Consider the following 13,913-nt stretch of genomic DNA (forward strand, 5'->3'; position numbering starts at 1 on the left):
GTTTTTTCTCTTGACTGACTGGCAGGACAGGTTTATCTAGCACTTCTTGGATCCAGCAAACTCTTAACACGGGGCAATGGGAACCATCCAGAGATGGATCTGTGGTCTGTCAGCTAAAGTGTCTGCACCCCTGCCAGCAGCAATGGGCCTTTCTCTCCCTTTGGGCCCCTGATAACCCAGCACTCATCAGACACTTCACACATTGGTACTTGGGATGGTGAATTTTATGTCAACTTGACTGGGCCACAGGGTGCCCAGATATTTGATTTGACATTATTTCTGGGTTTGTCTTTGATGGTGTGTTAAGAGACTAGAATTTGAATCAATTGTCTGGGTTAAGCAGATTGCCCTCCCCAATGTGGGTAGGTGTCAGCCAATCTCTTAAGCTCCTGAATAGAACAAAAAGGCAGAGGAAGGGAGAAGTTGTTCTCTGCCTGACTGTTGAGCTGGGACATTGGTCTTCTCTTGCTTTGGGACTGGCACTTACACCATCAGTGCTCCAGTTCTCAGGCCTTCAGGCTTGGGCTGGAACTATACCACTGGCTTTCCTGGGTCTCCAGCTTGTGGGTGGTAGACTGTGGGACTTCTCAGCCTCCTTTATCACATGAGCTAATATTTCATGATAAATAAATATCTCTCTCAACAGATAGACAGATACATATCATGTTAGTTAGATAGATATAGATATATAAATAAAACCTAATACCCAGACTGACACAGTATTGGTTAAGATAATCAAAAAGTGGGGAAATTTGTCAGCTGGTAAGCTCTTTTCAATAAGTAGACTTTTAAAATCAATCAAAATCAACTCATTGTAACATACTGGGAAGAGAAATGTGATATCAAGACTAGTGGCCATTGCAGCCTTGTTCAGCAGTGTAAGTAATACATATTCTGGACAAAATATTCTAGATACTCTGGACAGAACCATCCTTCTATAGGGTATGGTTTTGGAAGGACTTACTTGGCTCAGTAGTTGCCATATGCAGGGTCCTTTGTAACTGTTCCCAGAAGCTAATCAATCTCTTTGAGAAAACGCAATCTCCCCTCTGAGAAGTGATTCCTCTCAATGGACCCAGAATCACTGAGTGACTTTGGACAAATAACCTCCTGTACTTCAGTTTCCACTCTGTAAGATGAGAATAATTGTAGTACCTATCTCATACTTGGTATCATAAAGATTAAATATAAATTGCTTAGATGACTGCCTAATACAGATAAGACAATTTTTTTTACTGTTATCAACTGTACTTTCTATAAGTTTCTCTAGTTTCACAAACCTGAGTATAATAATTTATCTTTGATGTAACCCCAAAACTGAATTTTTGAGATCAAGATCTGTTTTCCTTTACTATCACAAAAATGAACACATTGTCTAGAAAATACAAGGCCCTGAATAAATAGTTCTTTAATGGTGGATGGGTAAGTAGATGGCCAAATCTTTATGCTGAACCTTTCCTGTTGTAATTCCCCTTTCTGGTTTCTAGTTCTAGTTCTTAGTTTCACTCTTTAGTTGTATAGTCTTTAATAAACACATACACTCCAGTTAAACTGGAACCAAAAAGGATTACACCTAAAGTCAATCAAAATATACTGAACTCTAACCTTAAACAAGGCACTCATTGTCTTACGGCTGTTTCCCTCATTAATGGCATGTCTGTCATAGAGGACCTATAGCATGACAACTGATACTATAATTAGAACAGGCAAAATATTAGTCTTCACCTTAAGGGGAATATATTTAGTTTTGTATGAAAGATCATGATTTAGCTTCTAAATAAGAGCATTATCAAAATGTGATCATTAGGGATGAAAGCTGCTGTCTGTAGAACAGGTCATCAGTGTGGATGTTGAACCACATGACCTAAACAATTTAGCTTTTGTGCTTCAGAGAACTGTGGACACACGAAAAGCTAACAGAATTCTAGTGTGTGATCCAGATTATTTGTTTAGTGGTTTTTAAGGTTTAAGAAGAAATTACCTTTTCTTGTTTCTTTCTTTGAGGTAAAGTCTGTTTATACCACATATTAATCATTCTGACTTACTACATAGGTGTCATTCATGTAAAAAAAAAAAAAAATAGCTCATTTTGCATGGTTCCAGAAATGACAAACTCTATCTCAAAAATAAATTTCCACAAAATTCAACCCATTTTCAACTGAAATCAACATTAAAAATTATGTCTTCCGCATCAGGCAGAGAGAAGATTTCTGAACCCTCAACGCAAGAAAGCTATGGCAATGTTTCAGAATATAACTGAATGCTACATATAAAGAAAACAGCATAGTTATCATATGCTTTTGTATTCAAATCAAGGGAGAAAAAAAGATTTCAGCCGGATAGTCTTTAAACAGAGTGTTGGAAACCTGTGGAAAGATGTGAATAAGAGATTATTTGGGGTGGATTTTATGCCCTTGAAGTTGGTCATACTGTGTCTTTTCCTATACATCCTAAAAGATGAGTTAATTTTTATTCAATCCTCTATTAAATGCCAGGCAAAAGAACTTTTCTTGTTGGTATTTAAATAGAATTAAAGAATGTTAGAGCTTAAACTTAGAGCTCATCTTATGCAATTCCCTTCTTTTTACCCGTAAGAAGAGGAGGGTGAAAATCAAAGTTATTAAGTGGTTTTCCCAAAAAAACATTTAATAACTGGTACAACCAAAACAATCCCAAGTTTAATGCATTTTGAAATATAAGACTTCCTTCTGTAGACAAAGATAGGCTTTGATTCCCATAGAGTTGCGAACCTCAATTTTAAAAGATCTAAACTTGACCAGGACACATTTCACTAGGAACCACCATGAAAAATCACATGCCATCCCAATTCTATGGGTGCACCTGTCACACTGTATAAATTGGAAAAGGATGACTGTAACTGAAACTGTGAGCACACTCTCACCCAAGATTGACATGTATCTGCTTATTAAAGTATTAAAATAATTCCTTACTAGCTCAAGTGCCCCACATGCACCCCCTGGTGCCCTTTGTTGGGACTCTCGTCTCCCAATAATTCAGCAACCAAGGTGTAAGTACCAGCCTGTCAGGAGTCTCCAAGACCCAACTCCTTCTTGAGACTGGCTTCCATTCTGATCATTGATGTTCATGGTTGTTCAATATATTAATATTATCCTTGGATCCACTTTCTCCCTTTTCCTTCTATAAATGTTAAAGGGCAGCATTTGATTCAACTACCCTGATACATCCTTATTTATCTGAAGATAAACTAGGCATAATGAATAAGGGTTATTCAATGAATTAATAAGAACCAGATTTTAAAATATCTAACAGTTCCATTGAAAACTCAGCTAGAGGGCTTCCCTGGTGGCACAGTGGTTAAGAACACGCCTGCCAATGCAGGGGATGTGGGTTCGAGCCCCAGACTGAGAAGATCCCACATGCCGCAGAGCAACTAAGCCCATGCAGCACAACTACTGAGCCCATGTGCTGCAACTACTGAAGCCCACATGCCTAGAGCCTGTGCTCCGCAACAAGAGAAGCCACCACAATGAGAAGCCCTGCTCACCACAACTAGAGAAAGCCCGCACAGCAATGAAGACCCAACGCAGCCAAAAATAAATAAATTTTAAAAAGAAAGACAGAAAATTCAACTAGAGTGCTGCTCTGAAAAAGTCTAAGATAACTGTTGAAAGATTAAAAGATACTTCTGTTTAGAATCACCATTCAAACCATATAGTCTCAGGTTTTACCCCAAATCACTGTCTTGTGGGCATAACTTTGTGTCCTTAACTAGTGATATCAATATAAACGATCCCTGCTTCAAGCCAGGAGCATGGTGGACAAGTTAGACTCTTGCTAAGCTTTGGAGGATTTTTAAATCCTACCTCCAAAATTACCCCTAAACCTTGTGAAAACTGGCCCATCAAGTTGACGAAACATGTAGTCTAAAAAGCAGTGAAAAGTAGTCAATGAACCCCTTCCCCCTGAAAAAAAAAAAAGAAAGCTAACAGTGGAACCAAGTCAGTGGTTGATATTAGATAGAAAGAGGAAATTAGAACTATAATAAAATATGACATAAAAGGCAAAGCAGCACAGCATAAATAAAATAGTACATTACAGGAAGGGATCCAAACCAATACAAACAACTGCAAAGGGCCTTATTGGCAGACTTTCAGACAGAGAATTTGAGGGGACAGAATCACTTAATTGTTGAGTAATACTTCTTAAATGATGTTTTACCTCAAGGAAATCATATCAGTGAAGAATGTGAAAACGGTTGGGCAGCTGCGTCCACCCCTTCTAACCAGAGCCCAGCTGCAGGAAGAAAAGCCAGAAACAGAGAGGAGACAAAGAATAATGAATGAGAGGATGAAATCCAGAAAGAAAGAGAAATTAAAATGAGACAGTGAAAAATTAAGCTGCAACTCAGAAAGGCTAGAAAAAAAAAAGCTTTAAACAAACTGTAGCAAATGTAATTTAGAATGTTTTTAAACTCAACTATTGAAAACAAATCTTTCTGAGACTAATTTGTAAGACTGGCAGACCCTTGAAATTCTTGCCCCAGTGGTGGAATGACTGGAAGATTGTACTATGCACTCACAGTATAGGCCCCCCGGGTTGCCAAGAGCTATTTATAAAGTGGGCATAATTGAGAAAATGGGTGTATATTTGGCTATTTTTCTCTAATATCTGACAAAACAAAGTACAAAGCCTCTGTAGTTCTCTGATACAGAAAATATATGATTTGTATCTTAGCAAAGTATATTGGAAACTTTGTATTGAAATTATTATAGTAGTCCAGGGCCTTACAAATTTTACAGTAAACACTTATGAGAGGCAATTCAGCTCAGTGGTGGGCTGAGCTTTCAAACCAGCTGTATTTGAAACCCATTTCTAGCTTTGTGTCCTTAATCCCTTAAATTCCTTAAACCCTTTGAATTTCAGGTTACTCATAACTAAAATGAGAACAATAATGATATCTAACTCATAGGGTTTTGTGAGGACTTCGTAAAATCCTTAGTAGAATGCTTGCCAAGCGCTCAATAAATGGTAACTCTCTCTGTGTATCATGGGTGCCTTCTCTGGTACACTCCAAAAAGGTCTGCTTTGATTTAATATTTAGTGCCTGTTGTTAATACATATGTTCAATAAGGCAGTAACTATTAGATACTAAGATGTCTATAATGAGTCAACAGATAAATGTATGTTCAGCATTCTCCCTGGGCTCAGCACTGAAGTGGATAATGTAAAAGATACAGACCCTGCCCAAAAGGTGCTTACAGGTGAAACAACCTGCTACCAATTCCAGAGAGCACATCTTTGTGTTAAAGTGGGTAATATCAAAATCTAAATTCAGGGCTTCCCTGGTGGCGCAGTGGTTGAGAATCTGCCTGCCAATGCAGGGGACACGGGTTCGAGCACCGGTCCGGGAAGATCCCACATGCCGCAGAGCAACTAGGCCCGTGAGCCACAACTACTGAGCCTGCGCGTCTGGAGCCTGTGCTCCGCAACAACAGAGGCCGCGACAGTGAGTGGACCCCACTTGCCACAACTAGAGAAAGCCCTTGCACAGAAACGAACACCCAACACAGCCAAAATAAATAAATAAATGTGAGGTTTAAAAAAAAAATCTAAATTCAACAGGTGTTAGAATTCAGGGTAAATCAGTGAGAACTGGGATAGTCAGAGAAAGCTTTAGGGAGGAAGTAAAAATAAAGTAAGCCTTGGAGGATGTGCATGATCAAGACAGGCATAGAGAAAAAAAAAAAAGAAATGTGCTCCCTACTAAAGGACATGATGCCAGCAGGATTATCGGTGAATATGGAGGACAGCTGAGCCTGGTTTCCTGGCTTGACTAAAGTGAATGGAGCTTTTTAGAGAAAAAAATGGGCAATGGGGTTTTTTTGGAGCGCTGGAGTAGACTGTGGAGGGCTTTAAGAGCCAGAGGAGTTTTTACTTGAAATGATAGGAGATAAGGATTGTGTGTTATGAAGCGAGGTGAGAAAAACAGTGTTTCATAAAGACTGGCCTTATTAAGGGATACAGGGAGATCAAACTCAGGACAGAGTAGTATGGCAGCTTGGAGGATATTGCAGTCACCTAGGTGTGGAAAGAGGGCTGGGGAAAGAGAAATGGAGGTTTTTTTTGTGAGTGAAACGGCAGTCACTGGAGGGTTTTGAGCAAGGGAGTGACATTATCCTATTTATCTTTTCTTATATGTCTCTGACTGTTCAGTTGAGAATACTTTGAGAGGGTCAAGAGGGGGAACTGGGAGACCTGGAAGGACCCCATTTAAATAGTTCAGGAAAAAGTGATGGTGGCTTGGATCTCATGTGAGTGGAAGGGGTGAGAAGTAGTTAGAATAAATATATTGTGAGCAGGCTTCATAGGCAGGCATCTTAGGCAGTCTCATGGAACTCCACCCTTGGTTTAATGCTCTGCTGTCATAGTCTTGAAATTCTTAATAATTGAATAAATGGTCTCACATTTTTTATTTTACACTAGAGCCTCACAAATTATGTAGGCAGCCCTGATTGTGAATGTAAGTATCAATATATCAGGATTTATTAATGCATTGGAGTTGGGGCTATGAGAGAAAAGTCAATAATTACTCTGGGGTGTTTGGCTTGAATAGTTAGAAAAATGGATTTAGTGAAATGCAAAAGACTGTGGAAGACAAAATTATGGGGGAAGGGTCAGGGGCTCAGTTTTGAACATATAAAGTTTGAGATCTTTACTAAGCATCCAAGTAGAGATGTCTGGAGTTCAAAGAAGGGTTTCAGGCTGGATATATAGGTCTAGAGTAACCAACATTTGCATAGTATTTGAAGCCATAAAACTGAAAGCGAACACCTTCCTTTGGGGTATAAACATAAAGAGAAGTCTAAGCACTGAGCCACAAGGCAGTCCCACCTGTTGACAGAGGTGATGGGGCGCCAGCAAAGGTGACAGTGCAGGATCAGCCAGAAAAATACCAGACATTCAGAAGAGTGTGTTGCATCAGAAACCAAAGAAAGAAAATGTGTCAAGAAAATGCTGATAATTCAAGTAAAATGAGAGTTGGGATTTGAGTACTGAGTTTAATATGGAGGGGTTATCGGTGGTAAGAGCTGTTTCCGTGGAAAGGTGGAGGCAAAGGCCTGGTTAGATTTGATTCAGGAGAGCAAGAGAGGAGAGAACGAGGAAACTACAGGTATAAACTACTCTTTGAAGAATTTTGCTGTAAGGGGTGGAAGAGAAAGGGATAGTAGCTGGAAGGAAAGCATTGGTACCATTGAGAGGGCAGGCAGGCTGGATGTTTTAGGGTAGAAAAATGAAACGTGATTTTAGGTACATAGAGCTGGAGATTGTGATGGGTCAAATGGAAATGGCTAGCAGGCAGCTAGAAAGATAAGAATAGATGTGTGAGAAGACAATTGCAATTATCCACAGTTTAGACTTTATTCACACAGAGGTGCAATTTGGGGCTGTAAAAATGAATTGGCCTGGAATAAAAGTGTACAGAGAATAGAGAATTGAAGAAACTAGTATCCTGAGTAAAGTAATAAAACAAAATCAAGAGCACTGGGCTACATTCCCAACTTTTAACTCCGTTTAGGTGTAGCTGTATTTCCATTGGCAAATTAAGGTAATTATCTGAATAATTAAATATCTACACAAAAGCATTAGTCCAAATTAGCTGGATATTCTACACGAAAAGAGGATCTATTATTTGAGAAAGTCTATTATTGGATTCATTTTTTCTGCTTTTCTCAGTCTACACAGACTGAAACATTATTTAGAAATAAACTAGAAATTACTACCTGCTAGCTGACAAAGAGGACCTTAGCTTCTACTAGGGTTTTCACAACCCTAAAACTGAGATTTTTAAAGAATAAGATAAAGGCATAAACAAGATCACATAATTTAGGCTAAAGCATACTATTTGTCAAAATGTATGTTACTATCAATGAAGGAAACTGAACAGCAATGACTGCTCTTCACCGAGGATTCAGCAAAATCCTCACAGACCTGGCCTAATGTGACTTGTAACCTTTAAGGCAAAATCAAAGGAGAAATAGCTTTCTGAGCAAAAACTTGCCACACACACACACACACACACACACGGAAATCAAGGCCAATCAAACAGCCCTGGAAGTGGAAGGGAAATCTGGGCCTTTTTCATAGCAGGAGGCAAGTCAATGCCATCACTCACTAAAACGACACTGGTCGCAGCCAGCTCAGACCTCAGCAGGCACACACTGCTCAGAGCAAACAGAACAGTTCAGACTGGGGGGCTTCAGATGCTCCTGTTTTCCTTTGTTTTCCAAGATGATCCTGCCGACAATGATTATTGTCTAAGGACTGTAATCTAAGAAGCATTATATAGAAACATAAGAAATGTCACATTGGAACTGACAAACGAGCCTTATTATGGCTCTGACAGTGGCACCAAGGGACATTTCGTGGCAGAGCGTGAATGTTACTCTAGCAACCAAAAGAATATTACTAGTTTTTCACTTCAAAAAGTTTCCCCCCCCCACTTTTTTGAGGCACTTCAATAAAGAGCTCAAGAAGAGGACCTGGGAATGCAGCCAGAAGAATACGCTTGGCCTAACCCTGCTTCCTCTGGGCCCCAGAAGGTGGCAATGATAACAGCTTCACTTCAGAGCCTGGGGCAGTGCCTTGGGTGACAAGAGAACCTTCACCACAGAGACCAGCATATCCATGTGCTTCTAGGTACACAGACAGTGTTCTCTGGAATGTCATCATCTAAGCAGAGGTGGCAGGTATAGTTTCTTGTGTAGCCAAGATGATTCCCCAAACCTGTATTTCTGGTCATCTCTCTGACCTTGGCCTGGGCATTCACAACACTTGCATTAAGACTTTCTCAACCAAGTTCCTCATCTGAGCCAGACAACTCTGAAAATAACTCAAGCAACAAAATGAGCACCTTTCCTCATTACATACAATGGATGCCTTAGGGTTTAGGGCTCCTCCTGAGAAAACTGGCTGGATTGGGATTAAGAGAGAGGGATAAATCCCAGAGGTTTTAATAATGGATGTTGGGAGACAGAAGCTCTTTCCACTGTGTTAGGTTGGAAAGAGGAAGCCTGGAACCAATGGTGAGCATGTTCCTTAGCCACATGGAGGGTTTCTGTCTGCACAGGAGAGAATGCGACCGCTTTATAAGGAGCAGAACCGGATAGAGTGAGAGGTGAAGCCAGAGAGCGAGAGACACCCTGATAACACTGTGTGAGTCTCGGAGTCCACGGAATCCAAATCCACCTATGAGTTAACTGGTCACATGAGCCTATGGATTGTATTTTTGTTAAAATCACTTTGCAACGATTTCTATCACATACATATGAAGAGTTCTGAATAATATCAGAGGAATATATAATTATAGTAAATAAACATACAGAAAAAAATTTAACCTTTAAATATTAAAATCATCAGGTAAAAACAAAAATGCACTTTTTCTCAGTCTAATTTCACTTTCATTAATAACAGCTATAATATTTTGTGTACCAATCATGTACAGACATTGTGGCAATCCTAGCAAGCAGGAATTATATCCATTTAGGTTCAGAGAGATTATTTATATAAAATTACAATTCTATCAGATACTAAACAGAGGTGCGATTTGGCTCTAATTTTAACTGAAATCTAGGCGTTTAATCACTAACTTATGTTACCAGGCCAATAAGCACTAAAACTAAGTATGTGCATCATGGTAGCCATTGGCCTTCCATCTGCTTGGCAAGTTTTCTCATCTCCCTTCTAATAACAGAAGGGAAAATAATGCCCAATTTAGTAAATATGAAGATTAGATTTAGAAATAAGCATAACATCTTAAATTGTTGTAAATGCCATAAATTAGTACAAACATTTTAGATCATATCAGGAGCTATAAAAATTTAGCTAAAACCCTGTAATTCTACTTTTTATTTCCTCAATGGAAATCAAAATATAAAGTAACCCAAGGCATAGGGATGTTTATTACAAAATTGTCCTATAATTAAAAGTAATAATAAATCAAATGTCTATGATAATGGATTAAGCAATTTACATAAATTATAGACATACTTATGTGTTTATCATATAATATGACATGTAGTGGTGTGAAAGTACCTATGTTATAATGAGTGAAAATAGGATACAAAATTTTTATACAAAATGTAAAAATTTTAAATATTCATAAAAATAAAGACTAAATGAATGCCCAAATCTAAGGGTGCTATTTCTAGGATGTTATGATTATAGAGGTTTTATAGCAGAGCAGAGTTATGATAACTTATAAGAGCATCATTGTTATTTTAGAAGACTCCAGTTTGTTAATTTTAGGTTTATTTTTCTTACTTGCATTAAAAGCATTTTCCCTTTTCTCAAAATGTTTCTAAAAATAACTCATAACCATTTATATTTGTAAATTATAATATTGGCTCTAAAATGCCATGAATACCACCACCAGATTGGGAGCTCCTTAAAGGAACAAAAACATTACGACAACTCAGTAAATACTTTGGAAATGAATTACCATTCAATCCAAAAATATATCTATTATGAAATTCAATGGAAATAAAACTAAGACAACTACAGGAAGTAGAATGGGGTCGGGGGGAGAGCATATCAAGCTATTTTCTTTGAAACTTCACTCAGTTAAGTGCATAATTAGATGGGGGGGATGGTTTAAAACTAGGATATACCTCAAACAGCTCTACTTTTCCAGAGTAGTCTTTTAATATTTCATTCATCAGAAATTTATTAATCAGAGGACCATACTGTCCTGAGACCCTTGTGAAAATTAAAGGAGGTGCCATTAATAATTAATGCTGAGACCATGGGTGTAAACCAGGACCCTATTTATCAAGCATTTTTTGGTGCAGAAACTGAGGTAGGCACTGTGAAAGTAATTAAGACATGGATCCATCCCCAAAAGGTGGATGTTATTATTTTCATAGATATATTTCGTATTATAAAACCACTTTCACAAATCATGTAATATTCTTCCTCTGCTTAAGGCATATTTATTATGTAACTGAAACAGAGCAGAACCCTGCGGTCCTTCCCGCCCCCCCGATGTCCTCTGCCTGCCTTTTGTCTGTGGAAAAACTTTAGCCAAAGCTTAATCAGAGAAGTGAGAAAATTCAGGAACAAAGGAAAACAGTCCAATAAGACTAAATAATAGTTTAGTCATTAAGCATAGTCAAGGACCTTTAGTTTCTCTTCAAGGGCTATAGATAATATTCTGAGCCATGTCCTGTGAGCTGTCTATAGCTACCGAAACCCCCAACAGGTGGGAGACGTTAACTACATGATGACCAGGCTGCAGCCATGACATAAGCTGCCACAATTCCGAGAACTTGCCTCAAAGAAATGGAAACAAACCAACCCTGAAACTCAAGGCTAGCTATACTTAGATCAAGATGACATTAATCAGACCACTGCATGACCAATTTCAAGATGACTATCAGAGCTGACTGTGCTGTTTCTGCATGTAGCCCCCTCCTTGCATCTATAAAAGCTCTTGCCCACTGATTGTCAGGCGGGGAGTCAGCCTTTGAACAGGAGTCTGCTTTCTCCCCCCAACCCGGCTGCTGGCATCCGAAATAAAGCAACCTTTCGTTTCTACCACCCTTGCCTCTTTATTGGCTTTAGAGTGGTGAGTAGCTGGACCCCACTTTCGGTACCAAAACTACTCTATGCCTATGAGCCTTCTGGAAACTGGGATACAGCAATAAAAGAAAATCCCTGTTCCTTCCTAAATTCTAGGGGAAAATGATAACAAAGGTACAAACAAAAATCAAGTAAAATCTATCGTACATTACAAAATGAAAAGTGGTAAGGAAAAGCAAAAGGCCTGAAGAGTATAGCAGTTGGATGGTGGGGATAGGAGGAACAGATTTTGATAACGTAAACAAGAGAAAACTCCCTAAGAAAAGGATATTTGATAAGGGACCTGAAGAAAGTGAGGAATAAGCTGTGAGTGTACAGGGGAAAAGCATTCCAAGCAAAGGGAAGATCAAATGCAGAAACCTTGAGGCAGCAGCCTACAAGGAACACTGAAAAAGTCAATGTGAGTGAAGTGATCAATGGGAACAGTGAAATCAGAGGGATAACCATGGAGACCTTGATGTAGTACTAAAATTTATGGAATTAAAATTTATCTACAGATATGATTTTTATATATGTCCATTATACCCCAATTTGGCATTCATCTTCCCAGACGTGTGTTCTAATACTGTTGGATTGTCCTAATAATACCCTTGATAATTTTAATTTCCAATTTCAGAAACTGTATTCTATTTTGGATTTCCACAACCAAAACTGAATGTAATATTGTAGTCTTCCTGGTGCATGTGCACCATGATTTTATAAAGTGGATAGTAACCACAGCAATTGCTTGGGGCTCAGACAAAAGATGTTTTCAAGGAGGAGCATTTTTTCATCGGCATTATTCTGAAGCATCAGTGCAAATTGACTTAATTAGTTTTGTTTTTATTTTTAGTTCTACAGACAACGTCCCTTTTATTGCCTTCACCCAGGGTGAACTGCTTCTACAGTCCATTTTTAGTATGCCACTCCACACAAATTTTAAATACTTTTCTTTAAATGTATAAAGCTCCAGCTTTATACATTTAACTGATTACTTAAGTAATTTCAACTGGGTCCTCCCACATGCATGTCAAATTCTGCAGCTTCCAAAGCCAAATTCATTTTATCTTATTCTTCTTTCACCAAATCTGCCCCAAAACTCCTTTCTTACTCAGAATCTTAAGGGGAAAATAAGGCATTTACTCAGTTCCTGAGCCAGAAACTCAGACATCAGCCTTATTCCTTATTCTTGACTAACCTCTGCATTTCATCAACCCCCAAATCTATAAATTCCACTCCCCAAAATGTTCAACATCTGCTCTGCCTTTGACATCAGCGTACAACTGGCTACTCAGTAGCCTCCATCCTTTACTCCCTAACTCTCCCCAGCGAACCCCAACCTTCACTTCATCTTTTCCTCTAATATTAGGGTGATCTTTCCACTGTGAAAATCTAATCTGCTCCAAATGCTTTAGTGGCTTCTGATAATAGGCTCCACGACATACTAACAATGCCATGAAGGGGCCCTGCCCAACTATCCAAACTCATTTCCAATTATTTCTCCCTCACCCTTTAGGTTCCAGCCCAACTAGACTCACTTCCTACACACCCCATGCTCTCTTTTATCTTCTGAACTTTTTGAACATGTTTTCCCCTCTACCTAGAATGCAAAATTTGAAAAACTCCTTTAAGTCTTACTTCAGATGATACTCTTGGAAACAGAAGCCCTGGGGTAGGGAGCAGTGGCAGGGAAAGCTTTTCAATCCATCTTGTCTGTTGAGTAAACTATCAGCTCTATGAAGGCAGGAGATGTGCCTCTTCATCTTGGTTTCCCAGAACCTATTCCAACACCTGACACAATATCCTGGGAATAGGACTTTGAAAATATGAAATCAGTGCACTTTCTGCTACTAACACTAAGCTTTGAGACTTTTTTACCCCAGAGAGAGAGGGTGATGTCAAAGAAAAGAATGGGAGAAGAAAGAGACAAGATCCTATCTGAAGGGAAGACAAAAGAAATAGTTACTTTGGTTCTAGAGAGAGAAGAAAAAAACATGGGATCAAGATTAAAAGTTAGGCTCCCCACTTAGGGGCTTACAGAAATATCTATATAAAATGAGGGGGGTTAACCATGACAGGACACTATGGAAACCCCAGATAGTCTGAAGGATAGGGCTCCTCCTCTTTTTAGTAACCCACCAGGACCAGGAAGCAGCAGCAGATTCGTTCATCCGAAGCTCAGAAGCCAAAACACTGAGACGCCAACGTTTGCAGCAAACAGCGGGTTGATTAATAAAGCAGCCAGGGGCTTCCCTGGTGGCGCTGTGGTTGAGAGTCCGCCTGCCGATGCAGGGGACACGGGTTCGTGCCCCGGT

This window comes from Physeter macrocephalus, chromosome 8 (assembly GCF_002837175.3).
Source record: "Physeter macrocephalus isolate SW-GA chromosome 8, ASM283717v5, whole genome shotgun sequence".
Taxonomy (NCBI): domain Eukaryota; kingdom Metazoa; phylum Chordata; class Mammalia; order Artiodactyla; family Physeteridae; genus Physeter; species Physeter macrocephalus.